This window comes from Haemaphysalis longicornis, unplaced genomic scaffold (genome assembly GCF_048455015.1).
Source record: "Haemaphysalis longicornis isolate Haplotype H1 unplaced genomic scaffold, Haemaphysalis longicornis Haplotype H1 scaffold_17, whole genome shotgun sequence".
Classification (NCBI taxonomy): domain Eukaryota; kingdom Metazoa; phylum Arthropoda; class Arachnida; order Ixodida; family Ixodidae; genus Haemaphysalis; species Haemaphysalis longicornis.
The window spans coordinates 1,455,644-1,476,413 of record NW_027526276.1 but is presented as its reverse complement, the minus strand read 5'-3'; the positions used below and the strand labels follow the sequence as shown (position 1 = coordinate 1,476,413).

The window sequence follows — 20,770 nt, the reverse complement described above, 5'->3', positions numbered from 1 at the left end:
AGATAGTTCCAAAGAGAGGGGCTTCAGGAGACTTTAAATCACACCACGTAGTTTGGATTAGTAATTTCGTGTCCGCTACGTTGCTCCACTGATGCCACTGAATGTTTGTGTCAATAACATCCCTTATAAAATCTATTTCCCTTCTTTGTTGTTTTTCAGGCGAGTTCAAGAAGTTTACGGAGATAAATTGGTCACAGTTAGCACCGGACCGGGATAATTGGGGATCCATGGGAGATGCCTTTGCCGTGCAGTGAACTTAGATAGGCTGGTGATGATAGTTGTTTTTTAATTAGGCCTCTGTCTTGTTCTGTACTCTGCTGCAAGCGAAAGCCCGCATTATAAGGCTAACCTCTCGTCAATGGTGGTCTATAAGTCTTAGAGGTGTGCTTTCGGCAGTAGCCCTCAAAGGTGACGCCCCTAGCCACAGGTGATCGGTAAAGTCGACAACCCATTCTTCTCGGCCAACACCCACGAAACGATGACGTAATCTTACCTCCAATGGGGTCTTCTTGATCAAGCTTCGGCTGCAGGCTTCTCTGTTAAGCAGGCAGCGAGCTCCAAAATTAAGCTAAAAGAGTGGCTGGACACACCCTGTTCAATTCGATACTCTATGTTATTTTAAACTATTGGAGTGAAGAAACTAGCGGCAACGATTTACTCCAAGGCTGGTAACCTGACATTTCCAAAGTGAGTGATTCACGCAAGCAATGCGCACGCCTCTGAGGAAACATATACCAGTCCGTGGGGGCTGCTCATTGCCGAACGCTCATCAAAATTAGTAATGAACGAATACAGTACAAACAAACTCTCTGTCAAGGACATTCTTGCAGTGGTTTAAAAAAATGAAGTAAGCTCCCACTAACGCGCATAAATTGAAGGAAGCGACGCTCTAGCATCCTTCACGATAATCACGACGGTCTAAGTGCACGATTGCAGCCGATTGGCTTCGTCTTCACTGCCGCAGCGACCTTTACGTGTCAGCTTCCTTATTATCATTCGACATCCCCCGGGGAAGGGGGTGGGGGCGTGCACTGTGATGTGTCTTTCTGGTGCCGAGCAAGTGTTGCCATGGTTACGGTGAACGCTCACGTTTTTTTTTTGCCAATATTGCACAAACTTCCTAAGTGAGCATGCTTGGCTTGACAAACATGCACCAGGGTCGCTGGGCGGTCGCTACGAAGCATGGACCCACGAGTGCTTAGCAGTCGCCGCAATCTCGTCATATCTCCCTAAGTTGGTATGCTTGGTGTGGCAAGCGTGTGCCGGGGATGCTGGGTGGTAGCGGTGAGGCACTCACACACCATGGCTCGGCACTTTCCTGCTTTGTTTTTAACCGAAATACCGAACGCCCGCATGTTCGGTATTTCCTTGCCATTTTTAACTGCGAACACGCAAAATAACGCTTTTGTAGAAGGCTTCGTTGTTAAAAATTTTCGTATAACAGCCGAGCGATCGGCTTCGGTGTTATGTGCGACAGCGTTAGCTTCGGCCTCGCTTTTACCGATTTCACCAACCTCATCCTCTATTCCCTGCCGAACCTCACTGTTCTTGTCCTGTGCCTCTTCCCGTCACGCATTCTTCTGTGGGCGACCATGTATCGCCGTTGCCGCTGGACCCTAGTGTCCATGCGTGTGCATAATGGACTTAGCAGAGTCCATCCCACACTCACGTGGACGATGCGAATAGAATAAGACGTGAGAGAGTGGGCGTCCTTTGATGCTAGCACTGCGTACTTCCCAATGGAAGTATGGCTGGGACGCACCTACTCTCCCCACGTACAATCACGTGGAGCTGTCACGCTAAATCACAAAACACAGCCCGCACTAGGCAACAACTGGACAGCTGCTTCACTGAGATAGCTCAGTGATAACGCGCTCGCCGCTTGCTTTGGCTACGGCGGTTTGAATCCCATCGAAACGCTTGTGTACCCGTTTTTTTCATTCATCGTAATTTTCACTCCTCAAAGCGGCCATCATTTTCTGTCCCTCACGCCGAAAGTAAGTAACATTCTTGGCTCCAGCTGCATTTGTCTTGTTCTTCTGTGTTATAGATGGCATAGTCAGCAGCAATATTACACCCACACCAGTTCACTTCGAACCGCTTCTCTCTCTTTTCCCTGCAATGACTGCTCATTCTTTGAGTGCAAGAGGGATATTCTGATGGCTGTTTCATTACTTAGGTCTGCATGGCAAGATAACGATTGGAAAGCCAGATCAGAATTCATGCTTCTAACAATGAGTGCAGGATGGGCCAGAAGGGCGTTTGAAACGTTGTAGAGGAGCTTTTGCGGCTAATGGGTGTGAGGAATGGAATCGGGGTCTGCGTTGTACAGAATTTGTAGGGATTTACGAAAAGAAAATATTCTCATTACGTGTATTGGGATTCCAGTCGCGTGACTACTCTCTTTATTCACGCGGATCACTGAGTACAGGCGTGCGCTATTTCTTTCCATAGATAATACAGTACAGACATCAAAGTTTTTGCCCAACCTATGAGGTTCGCAAGGAACCTTATATCTGAGGCGTAAAATTCGGTCATTGCATTATTGGGCGTTTTCGGAAGCACGCAGCGGCTTCAACATTCTCATTTGATTTATTATTTTAACTTTTCATTTATATAACCTTTCTTTAAGTAATAGTTACTTATTCATATTTATTTATTTATTTATTTATTTATTTATTTATTTATTTATTTATTTATTTATTTATTTATTTATTCGGGATTAAAAATGTCTCCCACGTAACTAAACAGTACCTGGTGTAATTTGTAGTCACGAGGTGTTGACCGCACTAGGAAACAATGCTCGGCTGCGGAGAGCTTGTAAGAAAAAGAGAAAGAAAATGGCCTGTTTATTAGAAAAAACGCAGATAGGTCTGCCGGCACGTTGTCCTCCACATACTACTCTGCGAGAACGAGAAAACGGCAACAAACGAACAACTTTAGTCGCACCCGTCGCGCAGTGAAGGATATATATTTATCACTAACTAAATGAAATCATGAGACACACCGAAAATAAAAAAAAAGCAAGTGTGGGCCGAAAGCGACGCAAACACGTCCCAGGAGAAGAAAACTTTAAGGTCGGTCACACTGCGCCTTTAAGAGAAACGCGATAGCCAAACAAAGCCGACGGAAATGCGGCATTCGCACTTCTGAGAGTCAACCCTACAGGACCACAGGAAGGCGACCCGCGCACTTTATAGACGGCACCGCGCCCGTCGCACGCAAGTTCTCTTTTTGCGGCCTAACTAGGTGCCCGCATTCTACTCTGATGAACGAGTTTGTTAGGGGCGCGTGGCTCCTCGGCGGAATCCGCGACGGATTAAACATTTCGGCTTCATCACGGAACTTGTATACTTGGTAGCTCTAACCAGCAGACAGGATTTTCGCAGCCTGTCACTGACGCTGCCGTTTCTGCAACAAATGCTGTTCACCACTTTCGCACTCCACACACCAGCATCCGGGTATAGGCCAGACTGTTTAGGGTGGGCATACAGAAGCCAGGCTCTTCTAAGCAGGGAGTAGCCGCTAATCTTGTGGCTAGAAAAAAAACCACCAGAATGTCAACACACGAATATGATGGGACATGAATGTGTCGGTGATGCAGTAGATCGCTGACCACGAAAACGCTATTCATGGGCAATACGTCTTCATTTTTTGAAGTACAGGTGCTATTAATTGATGCATAACGGAAATAGGGAATGTGGCGCAATGAAATATTCCCCGACGTTTTACATGTGAACATGGGCGTACCGGAAATTTTGTTTTATTCAACACCAAGCACACGTTCACTGGAGCTGGATCCCTAGGTACCTGGTCTGGTAAATTTATTAAAAAAACAGTTCATTGTAAAATTGTAAGCTCTTAGTTAACTTGCCCGAGAAATTGTCACTTAATATTCTGGTCCTTTTAAGCAGAGTATACACCAGAAATATTAGGACATATTGATATGTCACAGGCGAAATTAGATTAAATGTGGCAGAGCATAACTTGATCCCTGTTAATTATGTTTTCAGTATTTCGTTGAAAACCTTTTCCAGGACATACAAGAGGAGCCCATCCCACATGGTACTAAGAAAACCAGGTTTGGAGAGGCTTAACGAGGCAGTTATTTCTTCGTTGGTATCCTCATCCAAACCCTCCACAACAACCGAAATTCCTACCAATGACACAGGAAGATTTCTTTTCGGATGGAGCTTCACGTTTTCCCCCGCACCTTCAACTCTGAACTGACTCGTTAGGCGCACAAGCAGTGCTTTAGTTTCGATCTCGCGAGGCTTTGCATCCTCTGTAGGAGTGAATGCTCCGATGATGCGGAGAGGCTCGTCGTTGACGAGGTCGAACTGCACAACCTTCGACCCGTTTCGGCAAAAGGTCAGAAAAGGGCCAAAGGGGCGGAGAGTATTCAGGCCAACCATACGAAACTCGCTAATGTTCAGGCCACCTTCGTCGCCACTTGGCGTGTCGAATGTCTCAGGGCGAACAGCGGGAAGTTTGCCAAGGAATTCGAATATGGCTCGCTCCAGGTGGCCATCGTGAAAATTGCAGTTCCCTGCAAAAAAGGAAAAATACTTTGAGTCACCTCGTCAGATGTGAATGGGAACCCTGTATATACTTGATTTTTTTTTCTGTAAGAGGCAAACTGTATATGAACGAGATTAGTAGTGAATCTGCCTGGCGATTGTTTTGTAGTAATCTTTTAGGTGCGAAGTAACAAATCCCCTAACTCGGTTGATTTTATGGATGTAGAAATTGAAGTCTTGGGAGATATATATATATAGAGAGAGAGAAAACGATGTTTAATGAAGTCTGGCGATGTAAGCCTGGCTAAAATGCCTTACTTGCTACACCAGTTGGTGACGTGATAAAGATAATGGCGATGATGTTGAAGAACTTGATCCTCACATGTTCCTGCAGCCTCCCAGTTTCGTACGTTTGTACTACCTCGCATATGAGAAGGTCCGACGTTGAACCTAGCGTCACTTTTAGAGGTTTAACTTTGTCAATCAGCCCCCCAAGCAGACGAACTGGAGTGAGACGTTGCTTGCCTTGTCATTCGGTTCAATTCATGGTTTTATAACACCTTGCCTAAGCAATGAAGGTTAGCTGTAACACCACGCTTCGCGCACTAAAGTTAACCGGTTGTTCTCATCGTGCTCTATGTTGCTTATACCGGCTCTTGTCGTAATAACAACGGAAAACGTTTAATGTCTACCCCTCCGCCGCCTACCCGTGACTTGCAACGGTTATGTTAGTAAATTGATAAACGCAGACACTTATACATAGCTACAGTATAATATTAGACCGTTATTTCTTAAAGTAGCGTAAGCTGTTCAGGCGATGCTGACTGACGCCAAGACATCAATTTGTCGATCAAGGAGAAACCTAGAGATTGGTTGATTAATTATTAATTGATTGATTGCTTTATTGATTGATTGATCGATTGATCGATTGATCGATCGATTGATTGATTGATTGATTGATTGATTGATTGATTGATTGATTGATTGATTGATTGATTGATTGATTGATTGATTGATTGATTGATTGATTGATTGATTGATTGATTGATTGATTGATTGATCGATCGATTGTTTGATCGATTGTGAAAGAGGCAAAACCCGTGGTGGGAAAACATAGAGCAGAACGAATAAATTTGGGTGCGATATTCAATTTTTGTGTGTTACTCTTGAGTATAAAAACATATTTAGAGGATTATATCTGTTTTTCAGGGGGTGGCCATTCTTTTTACGTACATTGCGTGAACTCAAACTGTTGCCCACTTTGGGCACATTCACTCAGTGTTCTTCCCGACGAGAAACTGATAACGGTTCGTCGTCTACGCATCAGTCGAGCTGAAAGAGACCATTTTTAGAGACGTGAATCGTTTTTGAACTAGCTAAGTGTCCCTTCGAGCTCTTTCTAGGTGTTTTTGTTTTTTATTCGGGAGGATGAGGAAAGCAAGCTGTGGATGACTACCTGGGGCAAAGTGAGAGCGTGTCCATAAGACTTGAAAAGTTAGGGTCATCGTGCGACTGACCAAAGGGCCGTTTAAGAAAGGGCTAACGGGAGAGTCGCAATAATTCCTTATATTTATATTTGTTAATAATAAGTTATATTTGGAAAATAGGCGGAGTTACCAAAGTTCCTATCAGCAAAGATTTGTCCCTGCTTATTGCGAAAATTTGGAGCAGAAATGAATCATGGTGGTTATGCGTCATAAGCTCTTTCCTAATTATCATCTTGTATTTTCAACACGGCTGGAGCAAAAAGAATGAGATCAATCCGGTTAAGGAAGAGAAAATTCTTCATGCGCGGTGTTCAAGGATGTAGCAATGGAATGGTTGGAAAGGAAATACCTCGCAAAAGTGTTCACCGGTAGGTTACCTGCGATCTGTATGGTGTTACCCAGGTTGCCGACGATGCTATGCAAACCTTGTTGCAGCGTGATTATTTGTTTTTAAATGTATTGTAGTAACCATACAACTTAGTGCGAAATGTGATTTAATTCTCGAGGATTGAAACAAGTAGATGACAATACCGCCCTGTCTAGGTTCAGCTTGTTCACACTATACAAAATAAATCAAATATACATTAAGAATTGTCCGGGATGCATTTGGAACACACTCTTCCAAAAGTGGTGATTGCCTATGCTTGTATCCTAGAAATATTTTACACAACAATTATGTAGTTCCAGTAATAGCGTATAAGACAGAGAGTTAAGGTCTTATTCAGCCGCTAAAAGGACACCTTGCGTCGGCCAGACCAGCCACAGGAAAATGAATATTAAAGTAACACTTTCAAACAACAAACCCGACATGTTGATTAGGAGCAGAGTCAGCAAAAAGATCCCTGGGTAAACTTTGATTCCTTACATAATTCGCTCTCCGAACTTCTAGAAGCCCAAAGAACCAGCCAACTCTCTCGCCTTACGCTCACCCCCACAGGCCGCACAGTCCTCCAGAATTTAGGCCGTCCTACACCAGAACCCCACGAAGCACTACAGCCGATACCACTTCATATTCGGGCCACCATCAAAGTCACCCCCATTCCACGACATGTGCATCCCGAGTACAACAAAGGACGTCGCAACGCTCGTGTTCACTACCTACATAAGAAGTACTCATCGGACAACGACACCCGCTACACCGACATCGCTCACTCAACTTCCCACTCAACCCTAGCGGTCACCGACACCAACGGCACCTTATACACTGCGGCCACATACCGCAACCTCTCCCCATCTGCAGCGGAAGCTACTGCAATAGCCCTAGCAATGCATACAGCAACGTGCAACTACATCACAATTATCACGGACTCGCAGCAAGCCTGTCGAAGATACCTCCTTGGAGGAATTCCTCCACCTGCCCTCAAGCTTCTACAAGCCGTAGTATCACCTCCTAACGTGACCATCGTTTGGACCCCAGGTCATGCCTCCCTCCCCGGGAACGAAGCAGCCCATGCTGCGGCCCGCGAACTTCACTTCCGGGCACTCCCGACGAGGCCGGGCGACTTGGACACCCTGAATGACACGCTACACCCACTACCAGCCACCTACTCCGACATCTTAGCGCACTATCGTCACACCCGCCGAGAATACCCTCCCCCACACCCTGCACTCACCAACGAAGAATCCCGCATCTGGCGACGTCTCCAAACAAATACATTCTACAACGGCACCATCCTCTCCCATATCTCCCCCAGCCGTTTCACCTATAACTGCCATGACTGCCACACCCCAGACACAACCCCCACCTCCTATTCTTCTGCCCACACCACCCCTCCCCACTCCCCACACCTACTCTTGAGCAGTGGGAATGCGCGCTGACCAGCTCGGACCTGCAGGACCAGCAAAGCCTGATCCAGCGGGCCACCCGAGCAGCGACAGCACGCGGCTACCTGGACTAAGGCGGCCGCCCATCTGCTCTAAATATGTAAAATAAATGTTTGTTCCTCCTCCTCCTTTCCGGGTAATCGTCCGAAGTAGACTAATAGACTTACCTTCGGCCAATGAAGGAGCAGCAGAAACCAGTTCTAGAAGGACAAATGAAGTGACTACCGTCCTGAATACCATTTTTGGAGCCTGCAATAGTACCCAGCGAGAAATAAATACATTTGCATAAAGAACAAGCGAGACAGTGGGCTTCCCGCGTACCTGGATGTTCTGAAGAGTTTCTCGACAGGAACTGTTGAAGGATTTTTATTGCTAGGACAGGAAACGGAGGAAAACACTATATCTGTTGCTTGCTGACATATTCCATACTTAAATATAAACCAGACAAGGACAATGTCGTTATGAATCTTACATATCTCTTCACGGTCAAGGGCGCCTAAAAACCGAAATTAGTTTGAAGGACACCTAAAAAGAAACAAAACGTATTATTTATTTTCTGCTATTTGTTACTACTGGCTCCAATTTTCAGGGATCCAAATCGCGAACACCTATGTAATTTCACAGTGCTAGCGCTTGCAAGAAAAATACTCCCGCTCATGAAGTAGCGAATGCTTTCATGTAGTACTGCAAGGTTAGAAATAATCACTTTGCGATCGTTGCGGCAAACTGTGATAGTTTGTCCTGCAGTACCGTGAGCTAGAATACCCATGTGTCCTATTTCACAATACCTACAGAATACAGCGCGGTAGATCCTTATGAAACAATTAAAACCGCGTGCGTCCCAATTTTTTCTGAGGTCAACGACACGAATACTGCCGACTACTCTGGTGCGAGCAGCTCCGCTGGAAAACTTATTCCGTCCGCATTCCTCCATGTTGGCTCACGCGATCTTAGTTGCAATGCATTATTTCTTTTGCGGACAGCGTGGCGCGGGCCGCACGGACGCATTAGCTGCGGATTCGCGAAGCCACGTCTAGTGCTTAGGTGTTTGCTCCTGTGCTCTGGTGCGAAGTTCTACCCAAAATAGTGTACTTTTATAGGATTGGCCATAACCCCAGCCATCATTCTAGCTTATCTATACAAGTACCTGGTGGGCCCCGCTTTCCCTTAATGTCTCAATATTAACAACTGCTAGGGTGAAAAGCTGCACATCTTAGCCGAAGTGACTGTGAAAGGTAACACGTGGATGTTTCACTTTTTCACTAAAAAGCACAACAACAACAACTGGTGCTGCCAAGAAAAGGGAACAACGCTTGCGTACTTGGTTCTCACACGCCCACAAGAATGTTAGAAATTAATCACCGCGCTTGGAAAGTCTCCAAAAACAACCCTGGCCAAGTTCTTCGTCTTATTATCTATAAGTGTGAAGATTGAAAAAAAAAATTGCTAAGAATAAGGGTGGGTGAAGCTTTCCGTTCAATTAAAGTAACGCCACTAATACTTTCATCAATCTTAAGCAAAGATAACGGAAAATCCGAGTGTGCACATTTAATATCTCCCTTTGTGTGTCTTAGATTGAAAGGCGTAAACTGTTTATCTTCGACAAAGGCTATATTTGCAGATATACTTAAGTCGATAGCAACGAATTACGACGTAATTTAGACAATGTTGCGGGAATTGCGCGCGTTATTTGTTACGATTACAAAAGCAGCAGCCTCCTTCCTCCTCATTTGCTGATGTGTTCGCTACGTTTCTTATTATAAAATGAGGTAATAAACATTCAAATCCTATTTTCCACTCGTCAAACACTTACTATGATGTTTGAAAAAGGCTATATATAAGAGTAATTCCATTTACGTGCGACGTTTTTTGCGCGAGATCATCATGATTAACAATATTGCGGATATACGTATCTTCTAATTAACTAATACGACTGTAATGCAGCAGCTACAACTGAATATTTGTATCTTTCTCAGAAGTGATTTTATTGTTTCTTACCGCAAGTTGTACGAAATCTCCTTGTATCGGACTGTCAGCTTCTTACATCGCTGGGACGCAAACTACGAGCAGTTATACAACTCTCTGTCTGAGGCCTGTTCCACAAAACAGTGATTATTTCAACAGAAAGGATCTGTACTCTTCCGACACGATGGTATCCGTAGAGTAGAAGTTGTGCCTCAGAATTGCAAAACGCGGGCTGTGTAAGTATTTATCCCCGATTACCAAAAAACGCTTGCTGTTTAGGGGTACATCTCGAGATCAAAATAAATATTGTTGTATCGCTTACGCGTCATCACTCGCAAAATTCGCCTTGACACGCTTGCTTCACCAAATAAACAGATATATAGTTTTTTAGCGAGCTTTCACTTGAGAATCATTACAGTCACACATTAAAAGTAAAAAAAAAACAATTTCTTACCCTTTTGTTCCGCGCTGCTTTGTTACTTTCAATGGCAACACTTCCCGTTTTTTAATGGGGCAATCGGTGAAAAAGCACAACCAAGCTTCATATAGCACCACATGCGAACTTACCTCTGCAACGGCCTTTTATACCTCTTGGACCACGCCAACAGGAAGAAAACCTGGCAAGATGAGCAGCGAACTCGACCCATGTGGCAGTATGGAACAAGAATGGAAACATCAATTGTTGTTATCTTCCGCCTGTTGACTTTTAACCTTTTTAGGGGTCCTTTCGCACCACAGCTGTCAAGAGAAGCTACTGCTTTTACAAGGGCACGTGTACTCATTTATTAAAAGTGCCTTTTACGCGCGGACCTTATGGCATGTTGGCAGGGCGAATAGGTTCCTTAAGCTTTTAGTGGCCAACAGCCTGAAAACATTGTTTGCTACGACCATGACCCGCGGTCTGGTCACCACCTAAAAAAGAATCGAGCTGACCTGCCAGCCTTGAGAATATGCGAGCTTTTTGTTATTCCCCCCACGGCTACAGGAAAGTTAGATACCGACGCGTTCCTCCTACACTCTTTCCGATGCATGTGTTTTTCTGTACAATTTCACAGCTTTACAGCATGGCGCAAGGAATAAAAGATATTCACAGGCAGATATTTCTTTCGCGTTCTCTTCTTACAATATCTTTTACATTACAACAGCACCTGTCTCCAAAAAAATCCCGCAGTTAAGATGTAACAAATAGTTGGCCTGTTTGGTACTTTCTAATGAACACGTAAATACAATGAGCGCACTATTTACGCCTCTACGCAAATGATATATTGCTCAAATCGTCGTACGTGACTGCAGTGGGGTGTTAAATGCACCATAAAACGTGTGAGTCAATTTATAGATACTAACATTTTAGTTACAGTGAAAACAGGGTATGCTGGGAGCATGTTAGTCGAATGGGTGGCGTGGAAGCCAAGCTAGTAGCCCTTCGCTAAAAGATCCCGCACTTTTATTCTATTTTAAATGCACTTAATGCATGTAATAACTTTGTATTTATTTTTCATGTTTTGTCCACATTCCATATGCATTTTAAATACATTTCAAATGTATTCAAAATCTACCCCCCCGAACACATGAAGAGTGCAGCGAAATTGTGCATATCATGCATTTTAAATGCAATAATAACGCAGAGAAAATACGATTTTAAATATGGGCAAAATACATTAGCAATTCATTTTAAATGCACAGAAAATACTGCTTTAAATATACTCAAATATGTTATTAGTGTACACTGAGTGTACACTGAGTGTACACTGAGTAAGAATGCCATTGTAATGTGTCTTAGCGGAACCTTAAAACGTTGAATCTGGGAAATTTTATTTTGTGGTTTCGAAATGTTGAATAGGCTCTATGCTAAAGATATGCTCCTTTGTGAAAAGCTAAACCGGCCCTTCTCTGAACGGGGGCCAGCAAATGACTGAAAATAACAGTGTGAGGAAGTAGCCGTAACTTTGCGTCTTTGAAGAACATTTTGTGCAAGAAGACGGCCAATCCCTATGGTGGGGCTATGTGCCACGAAGAGGAAGAGGAGGGGTGCTAGAGGATTCCTGCGAAGGGAACGGTGTGTTCTGGATTGCTCGGCGGTGGTCGTGAGCAAGAGGACAGCCTGCGGACTAGACGCCGCTCTTCTACTACCAGGTGCGCGACCGTGGTTCCTCTGCGACCGCCTAGAAGGCGACGGCCAGGGAACGACAGCACGGACCAGCGCCCCACGACCTGCCCACATTCGAGGAAGTTCCGCCGGCGCGCCGAAAAAGCTCCAGCCAACCTGCACCCTCCCGAACAGCTCATTTAACACGTGAGACTGTTGCAGTTGGCCAACTTGACTTCCGTTAAAACGGACTCCTGTTTTTTTTAAGTTAGCAGCCCTAGTTAGTTATCTTTTTCCGTCGCCTTTCCACTCCGCGTGTTCTGCCATAACCCAACCCTATAAAGCGTGCCATCTTCAGTTCTTCTCCATGTTCCGATGCCCTGTGTCGTTATTCTCCCGTCCGTAACGCTGGGGATCGTTAGAAGAGCCTGTATTCCATCACAAACAGCATATATGTACACAGACTGGCATTTTGAAATTTGTTTACTGTACACCTTAGCCGAGTGGCCAATTTCGCTATTACTAAGCAGCAGGAATGAATGCCTTTCAGCCACCTCTGTAGCCACTGCAGATGCAGCGTTGTGCATGAGAGTCCTGGTACTTCGGATTCTCCCAGGCGGTAAATTTCCCCATCACCTGCAATGAGAAGAAAGAAAAATATTAATGAAACACTTCTTTCTTAGACACAAATACATGATAAACCAGTCAGGCATTTTCTCTAGCCGGGCCAACATTCTCTGTGAGCAAGAATTTCTTAGTTTCCCCTTCAAAAAGAAACAGAAAAAACCCGTCATGAAAACAATGCCCCTTTGAAATACGTAGAAGTATATATGTCATTATAAACATAGTTTATATTCTCATGCGGAATTGGATCTTCAAGAGCATTGTAAAGAAAATCTGGAGGGAGGGGAAGGTTTATGTTATGAGATAATCAAGGAATAAAAATTATAGAAAATTAGGAAAAAAAGACACACCTAACATAACAAAGTTACCAAACATGCAACAGAGTTCTTATCGTTAGTGCACTACTTCTGTTTCTTAGGGGCTTGAGTTCACTTGAAATGGTGGCCGTTCTATTTTTTCAATCGGACGAAACTGGTCTGTGACCTGCAGTGAAACTAAGCGCAAACAGACACCGGGACGAGAAAGGGAAACGACACCAGCGCTTACTATCAACTGAAAGATTTATTAAAATCGAAAATACATTTATACCACACCAAGACCTGACAATCAAGCACGTGTGACCGTCGCACATGCGTACGGCGGTACATGAGGACAACCGCCCCATTTCCTTCTCTTTTTCTTTCCCTCATCTTCTACCCCCTCTCCTTAAGAAGCTGCAGTTCTTTATCTAGAATACTCAGCGACGGGTCTTGGTCTCAGGGACGGGTCTTGTTAGGTCTTGGTGTGGTATAAATGAGTTTTCGATTTTAATAAATCTTTCAGTTGATAGTAAGCGCTGGTGTCGTTTTATTTTCTCTTCCCTATGTCTCTTTGCGCTTAAGTTTCACTCCTAGATGTTCACAACTAGCTTGTCTCTTTGCTTTGGACTGTGACCCCACAGGAAGGCAATAGATAATATAAGTAGTAATCATAGTACCTATAATTATTGTTATGGGTTCCGTATTTCAGCGTCACCTTCTTCGAAGATTACGTTCTAAAGAAATTTTGCGCAGCGAAACAGTTTAAAAATGCATGGGGAGGAATGTAGTATAAGGCTTCCATAAAAGCCATTAGATTGGCGTGTGCACCCAACAATGCCTTCAAAGGAACGGCAAAATAAGTTTATTTCTAAAAAAGGGTAAGTTACGAGCCTTCCTTAAAATGAGAACCTCTTAAATGGTAGCAAAGCAAAGCAAAGAAAGCAAACACGCAAAGAAAAAAATTGTCCATTTGTGCTGACCCACATCAGCAATTTCTCGCTCTCATCCCCACACCCCCGGTAATTTTATACTTTTTGCTGTCCACAGAAACCGTAATTATTTCATTAGGGAGCAACGTGGAAAATAATTGTAAATGCTCGCATCTTTAATATACATAAACAGATGAACACCTGTTAGCGTCAGGGAGCATCAAGTAAAAAGGTAATGGCTTCATTAATACTCGAGACACCTAATAGAAACTCGTTTACGTACACCTTTTAGACGCAAATGAGCAATTGCATCTCCTAAACACACACAACCCGCCAAGCAGCCCACGCGCACCCGCGCTAGACTTCCTGCTCTGCGGTGCCTTTGGGCACCTTCTTTAAATTCGCAATCGACCACGAGCGTCCGAAGGGCCTCTCGAAACGCGCACACGTGTTAGTCGTGACTGCACTACGAAAACGATACAGTAAGGAGCTAAAAAGTTGCTAGGAAACACTAAAGAGGAAGGGTGGAACGTGGTGAAGTTTCAGGAAGTTTTAGGGGAGTGATGAAATGAATAGAGAGTTAAAGCAGAGCGGAGAAGAGGTACCGGTACGGTATCCGGTAGGCGACCGGCACTACTGCGCATGCGCAGAGGTGAAAAACTGGCTGTGCGCATGCGCAAGTGCTAACCATTTCTCCGCTCTGACTCTCTAATAAAAAGAGACGAACACGGCCATAAGGGGACCCGTGCCGAGAACCGAGAGAGTGTTGCTTTATTGGAAGAGTAACCGAGGGGTCTCGTGCGAGGAACTGGGTGCCTCCCTCGCAGTCCCCCTGCCCCCCCCCCCCCCCCTTCTTTCTCCGTTCTTGCTTTGCTGGTTCTTAGTTCTCGGTGGCGGTAGGAACACAAACTGATGAGAATGAATGCTGCAGTAACTTACCCGTGACTCTCGTACAGTTTGTCTTAGATGGATAAATCATTATACGTCCCTGGGCATGACCCACTTAGTGTCGCTGCAGCCACATGCACCCAAGAATACGGGGGTCACTTTTAACATGTTCGCATACATCCAAACAGACGGCATAAACTCTTACATGGCTCTAGTTGACAGAATGGCGACGTGCGGCCGACAAAAATCGCGAAGGCTACTCGTCTTCTCGCCGTCCGCCCCGGCCATGGGCATTAGTCAGATGCATGTATGACACAAACTGGCTTTCTTCCCCGTACGGCGGCTGCTGGGAACATGCGCGGCTGTGAGCGGCTGCTGCGAACAGAAAACATAACAACCAAAAAAGCTGCGTCCTTGGATACACTTCGCAAATTTCTCAGTCACTTAAACATGGACGGCGGACTTTCTGTGAACAGGCTGTACTAAAGATGTTCCTGGCTTTTTTGTGTTTACTGCAAGCGTTAGTCCTCAATAAGCTCAGAACGGAATAACTCGATCGACAAGGAAACTCGTAGCAACAATCCCCCTGCCACTGTGCAGGACGCGAGCTATAAAAAATAAGCGCAAAAACAACAGCACTAAAATTCTTTTATTTCTTTACGTGTTCTTGCTGTCGTTGATTTGTGAGTACATTCCCTTGCGCGGAGTAGTTACGGTAGGAAATCTTGCTCGCAGGTGGAGGTAAGCCTAACAACCACGTGCGGATTTCATACGGGGCGTTAACACTCTTCGATTGCAAGGTAAGCATACGTCGACTAATTTTTGCGCGACCGTACAGGCAAACAGCCGGTAAATCGGGCTTACCTTGGCTAGACGGCCGTGCTAAGACAAACGCCACTGCAACGCGCCGTCCAAGCAGAGACTGCGTGCGCACAACGACCGCCCGTTGAGGAGGTCGAAAACTTGTAATACCGCAATACAGGCCAAAGAAACGCACCGAGGGCAGACAAAACGTGAAGAGGCGTGCACCGCTTAACTCACGCCTCAGGTACCGGGCCCTGAGGAGGAGGTAGTGAGTGGCAGTGAGAGGAAGTGAGAGGCGTCCAGCTGCTCGCACTCGCAAGCATAGCCCGCACTGTCCATCTAAGGCAAATACTTTTCGGAAAAAGAAAATTTTGAAAGCCTCCACAGCGATACCGTCGTAACAATGCTTGCAAAGTGCAAGTGTTTTCATACATATATATATATATATATATATATATATATATATAGTCGTTGAATTAGATGTCTGTGCCTTGGCGATTGCGCTGAAACACCGCCGCTTACATATCTGTTCGCCGAGTTTTTCTCTAATACGCAGAGTTTATTTGTATGCCTGCATTAGACAGCCCAGTAGGCGAAAGTATCTCCCTTACTTTCTTTTATTAGAAATCAACATCGAAGAGAAAAAATTCGCAGTGCGTTGATTCATTTGAAATGTATTTTATCCGGCACTTAAGATATGCTTTACGTGGATCTTACGATTCAGCAACTGAAGCAGCGTCTTTAGTGTACTAAAAATGCATTTCGGTAAAGCTTTTTATTACATTGAAAATGTATTTTCACTAAACATTTTCCCTGAATTCAAGGTGTCTCTACCATGTTCGCTCCACAAATGTAAAAGTCATTTGAGATATATCTCGAATATATTCGGAGTATATTTCCATGCTTATTGTTCAGGTATTCTCAGAGTGCTGCTCTTAATGTATTTAGGTGACGAAATTTTGATGATATTTACAGTGCATATACATTGTGATAGTTTGGCGGGAAGAAATTCATTTTCACTATGCAGTTGAAACTCAATTTTACGAAACACGATTTTACGAATTCCAGATTTAACGAAGGAACACGGATTCCCACCGTGGTTCCCCAAAGGCCTAATGCTTTTACGAACTCGAAATATCGAAACAAATTTGGCCGTTAAACCCGGTTTAACGAAGCATTCCGCAAAAAAAGGTGCACAGGAAAAAGGTTTTTCCAAATTTATGTCGTCTATAATGTTTGGCAGTGTGCTCCCAGCGCAGTGCGAGAACACGAGCTCGCAGTGTGCTGTTAGCTCGTGTTGCGGGTTCCACAAGCCCGCAACAGGAGCAGGAAGAGGCATCGCGCAGTTGGGACTCTTTGCATGTTTACTTCTAACTAGAAGACCCGTTCAGCGAGCTGCGACGAAGGGCGTTCGAAGAATCACCCTGCAAATACGTCGCCTTTACTTTGATAAAGTTTTTTCTATAGTTTGCAACCTTGTAGCTTAGTCCAGCAGTCGCGGATATTCTGAAAATCGGGGTTAATCGATTCACTGTGGGTAACTGCCCACAAGGACCTATTTCGTAATTTACGTCTTACAAAAAAATCATTTCTTGGGAAAACAAAAGTCGGCTCACCCATCTGAGCCGTCTCATGGGCTCACCCATGAGACCCATCTAAGCTCAGAGGATAAAAAAGTAGGAAGAGACCTGGTTATTCCAAAGACAACTGTGTCCACTGTAAATCCTACCAAAAACGGCACTAATCGGAGACCGGACGATTAGGTACAAAATTGTTTCCTCATTTTGAAGAATTGTAAGCCTACGCGCAGCCCACAAATGAACATATGGTAAAAAAATTCCCTCGCACTTCCCCGAGGGGGAGAGTGTGTAAGTGCGAATGCACGGTTGTTGATTGCGCGATTACGGTGGATATCGTGATCTTGGAGTGGAGAGGAGGCGCCCAACACCCGCAGTCACTGAGCGGAGAGAGGAGGAGGAGAGTAGCGCCCGCCGTTACGGCGAGGGCTACACGAGCGCCCTCACGCGTCGGAATGCGGAGCGCCCGCTACGCGAGCGAGAGCTCTCCCGCCCGAAGTGGAGAGGACGCGCCCAACCCCCGCAGTCACTGAGCGGAGAGAGGAGGAAGAGAGTAGCGCGCGCCCATCTCCCCCCGTTGCTAGGGAAGACGAGGAGGAAGACGAGGACGCGCGCACCCGCAGCTGTTGCTATGCGGACGACGGCGGCGGACGATTCAGGCTCGCTTAAGAAGTGCATTCGCACTTAAAATGCACTTCTTGCACAATACAATATAATGAAATAACCTCGCACACGCGGACAAACTCTACAGCAACCACTCGTCCAGGACTACCTTATAAAGAAGGGCCAGACGATAACTCTTTAGTTTATTGCAGATTTTTTTTTAAATTTATCGCCAGAAAATTCAAAACACGTTCTCCACACGCTGCCACGGTGGTCAAACCCCCCCCCTCCCTAACTAAACGAGTAGTAGCCAAATACCTGCGTGGTTAACTAAGCACCAGCCACAGTTTTTTCACAAAAGTGTTTAGATCAGATTCACCGCCTGAGAAACTGATTCCGCCTGTTTATTGAATGGTTTCAGCCCCTTACGGCTTGCTGCGATTTTGCGCTCTTTACCCTTTCCAAAGGCTTCCGTCTGTCTCTTACGCTTTCCCCACTGGTCACCGTGCATTAGGTGGGTTGCAGGGAAAAGTGGATTTATCTTCAAACCAATTCGATGCTTGGCTTCTGCTGCCTTACTTTATCTTCGGTGTGATGGTGAGGACGACAAATTGTTGCTACGGCATGGATTGGCCGCATGCTAGGAAAACCTTCAAAGACACGCGGTCGAGGACCGCTTTGGTGTACCGGACGCGTTGCGGGTTCCGGGTTTTTAAAGTAGAGCTGCAAATGGCTTACGTATCGTAGAGTTTTCCTCTCTTCCCACAAACCCTACACAGGTTTCACATATCCGTGTCGCAGGAGCCGTTCGAAGCTCGGGGTGCTTCTATCGCGTTCTTCACTTCCTTAAGTTCAGCATTTCAATGAAAACACTGCTTTAATTTCAGTTAAGCACTTGCGTTTAGATCAAATATGAGAAATGTTTTCTTTGTTCTCCACAATGTTCACATGAATCATGGCACTAGTTTTAGCAGCTTGGAGGTGTTCCTACATATACTGCTTGGCCAAGCATTCCATCACCTTTTGTCAGGGCAGCATATTCTAGTGGCAGGTAGAGAGACGGGAACTTTTAAGGCGAAATCCTTATGCGTCCCATTCTGCGAAAAGCGCCGTTGTGGTCGTTGCTGTTGCTAGGTGAAGAAAATGGCAGCCGCAGTAGAAAGTAAACGAAAAGCGCATTTGCGATAAGGTGTGATTTGAAACTGGGCCTCCGCAGCAGCAGTTCGGTCCTCTACTGAGTGCGCTATAAAATAGCTTTTTTTATTCGTCTTTATTCAAGTAGGGAGCGGTAGAAAAACGTTGTAGTGGTTATTGCTTTCTTCGTAGCCCATGCCCACATGGAGGATTGACCCCTAATCCTGAGAATTTAGGGGATAATGTGCACGAAATTCACAAAAGTGTACATCGGAAACGTAGAATTTCTAGAGCACTGCGTACAGCGTGACAAATGTACGTGATGGCGCGGGAGTAGAGCAGGTGCGCACCAGCCATGCAGAACCCTTATTCTTGTGTGGCTGTGGCGTGGGGCGATCTGCTCGCAGGCGTAATTCACGCCGTAATACCAAGAAATGGCAGCGAAGAATCTTCTTACTTTTATTTCTCTGGTCAACTACTGCTAATCCATTCTAATATTGAAATATTTTTCTTTACCTACAAAAATTACGTGATTTTATTCGGTAAGGCGTCCATTTTCTGGCCAGTCCGCCTGAGTGGGTACGGTACGAGTCATTTCACTGGTACCACCACAACCACCACAAAAGCAGGCGTAGCAGCCCGTCTGGCAGCATCCGTTCAGTCTCCGACGTCCCCGTTACGGCTGGATGATGCCACTCTCCTGGTGACGAGAAAAGAACACCTCCGGCGCCGCACACGTGCTCTCATTCCACCGCGTGCTGCCACCAAGGAGGTTGTATAAGACTTTCTGGAGTGGCGACGGCTCTCGAGAACTGACGCCGACGGCCGCCATCTTGCCTTGGGCAAAAGCTCGCTCCGCCGTAGCAGCCGCCCCCCATCGGTCGTGTTCTGCCAGCTCCCTGCTGTACGTCTGGCGGTGTTGCATGCTCGCACGCGAGCATTTACGACTTAGTTTATCGTAAATCTTATTTGGACGCTACAAAGCTGTAGAAAACAGCAATGGTGTGCTCGTGCGTCGCATTCGGCTGCACTAATCGCGCGAAGGAGACGCCGGGGATAACCTTTGGGTCAGTTCGTTGTGTGTCTCGCGAGTACTTCAGCATTATAAGTGTTCTCTTGCCCACTATTTATGCAGTACGGTGCCGATTCACCTACTTGTTTACACACTTGTTTACGCAGATATGCAAATGTTTTCACTCGCGTAGTTGCGGCGGTTAGTAGTCGTCCGACTGCGTGAAATCACATGGTTGTTTAATGGTATTAAACAAACATGTGACATACTATTAGGCAATGGCATTAGTGCGGAAGAAGAAATTGCGGTACAAGTGAAGTGTCCCGCAATTTCTGCTTCCGCACTAATTTATATGCACAGTGTTTGCTCAGATATATGGGTGATCAAAATTAAGTCGACAGGTTTAATTAGGCGCTTAGATTTACGGGAAAACCACCTCCACAGTGAAGTTGTGCGCCCTGAGGGACACAGAATTAGGCAGTAACTATTGATGTCGGTAGCTTAATTAATTAACATTAATTAATTAACTTTTTAGTGGCTGCTGTAGGCTGGCATGTTTGTATTGCAGAGTTAGACGCAATCGTGTTTCTGCGCAGTTTTCGGAGCTTTCACACTAATAAAAACCAATTGCATCCTATCTCCAAGCGCTGCTCCTACCATTCTTTCTGGCACGGCTTGTTGGGCCCACCTCACATTTTTTCAAGATTCATAACGAGTCTTCAAGTTTTTGCGTCATAGCCTATCACTGGGGGAACGCATATGACGTATTCGTTTCATTTTCGAGCTGAGGTGCTTTACCTGTCCGAAACTTTTACTCACTTTCCGGCCGTTCTGCTACGAAACTGTTTTGCCACTTTCTGGCCCCTCGAAGGAGAGCACTAACTGGGCCAGAAAAACTCACAGGATAATTATTGTTTCTCTTTCAGTCTGCTGGAAACACCTCTGCCCATATTTTAGGAGCGTGTGAAAAGGCTCAAAACGTTATCCGGGGTTGTTTCTGCAGGTTTCGCAGAAAAAC

At 45.3% G+C, this 20,770-nt stretch overlaps 1 long non-coding RNA gene across 1 annotated transcript; it reads right to left on the bottom strand.

The window, feature by feature from the left end:
• Positions 1–3,201: 3,201 nt before the first annotated feature.
• On the bottom strand, positions 3,202–12,533 carry LOC144166342 (uncharacterized). The gene is made up of 3 exons (XR_013321651.1): positions 10,251–12,533; positions 7,999–8,080; positions 3,202–4,549 (listed from the first exon to the last, which is right to left on the bottom strand). It is a non-coding gene; the product is annotated as an uncharacterized LOC144166342 (long non-coding RNA).
• Between the last annotated feature and the right edge of the window lie 8,237 nt (positions 12,534–20,770).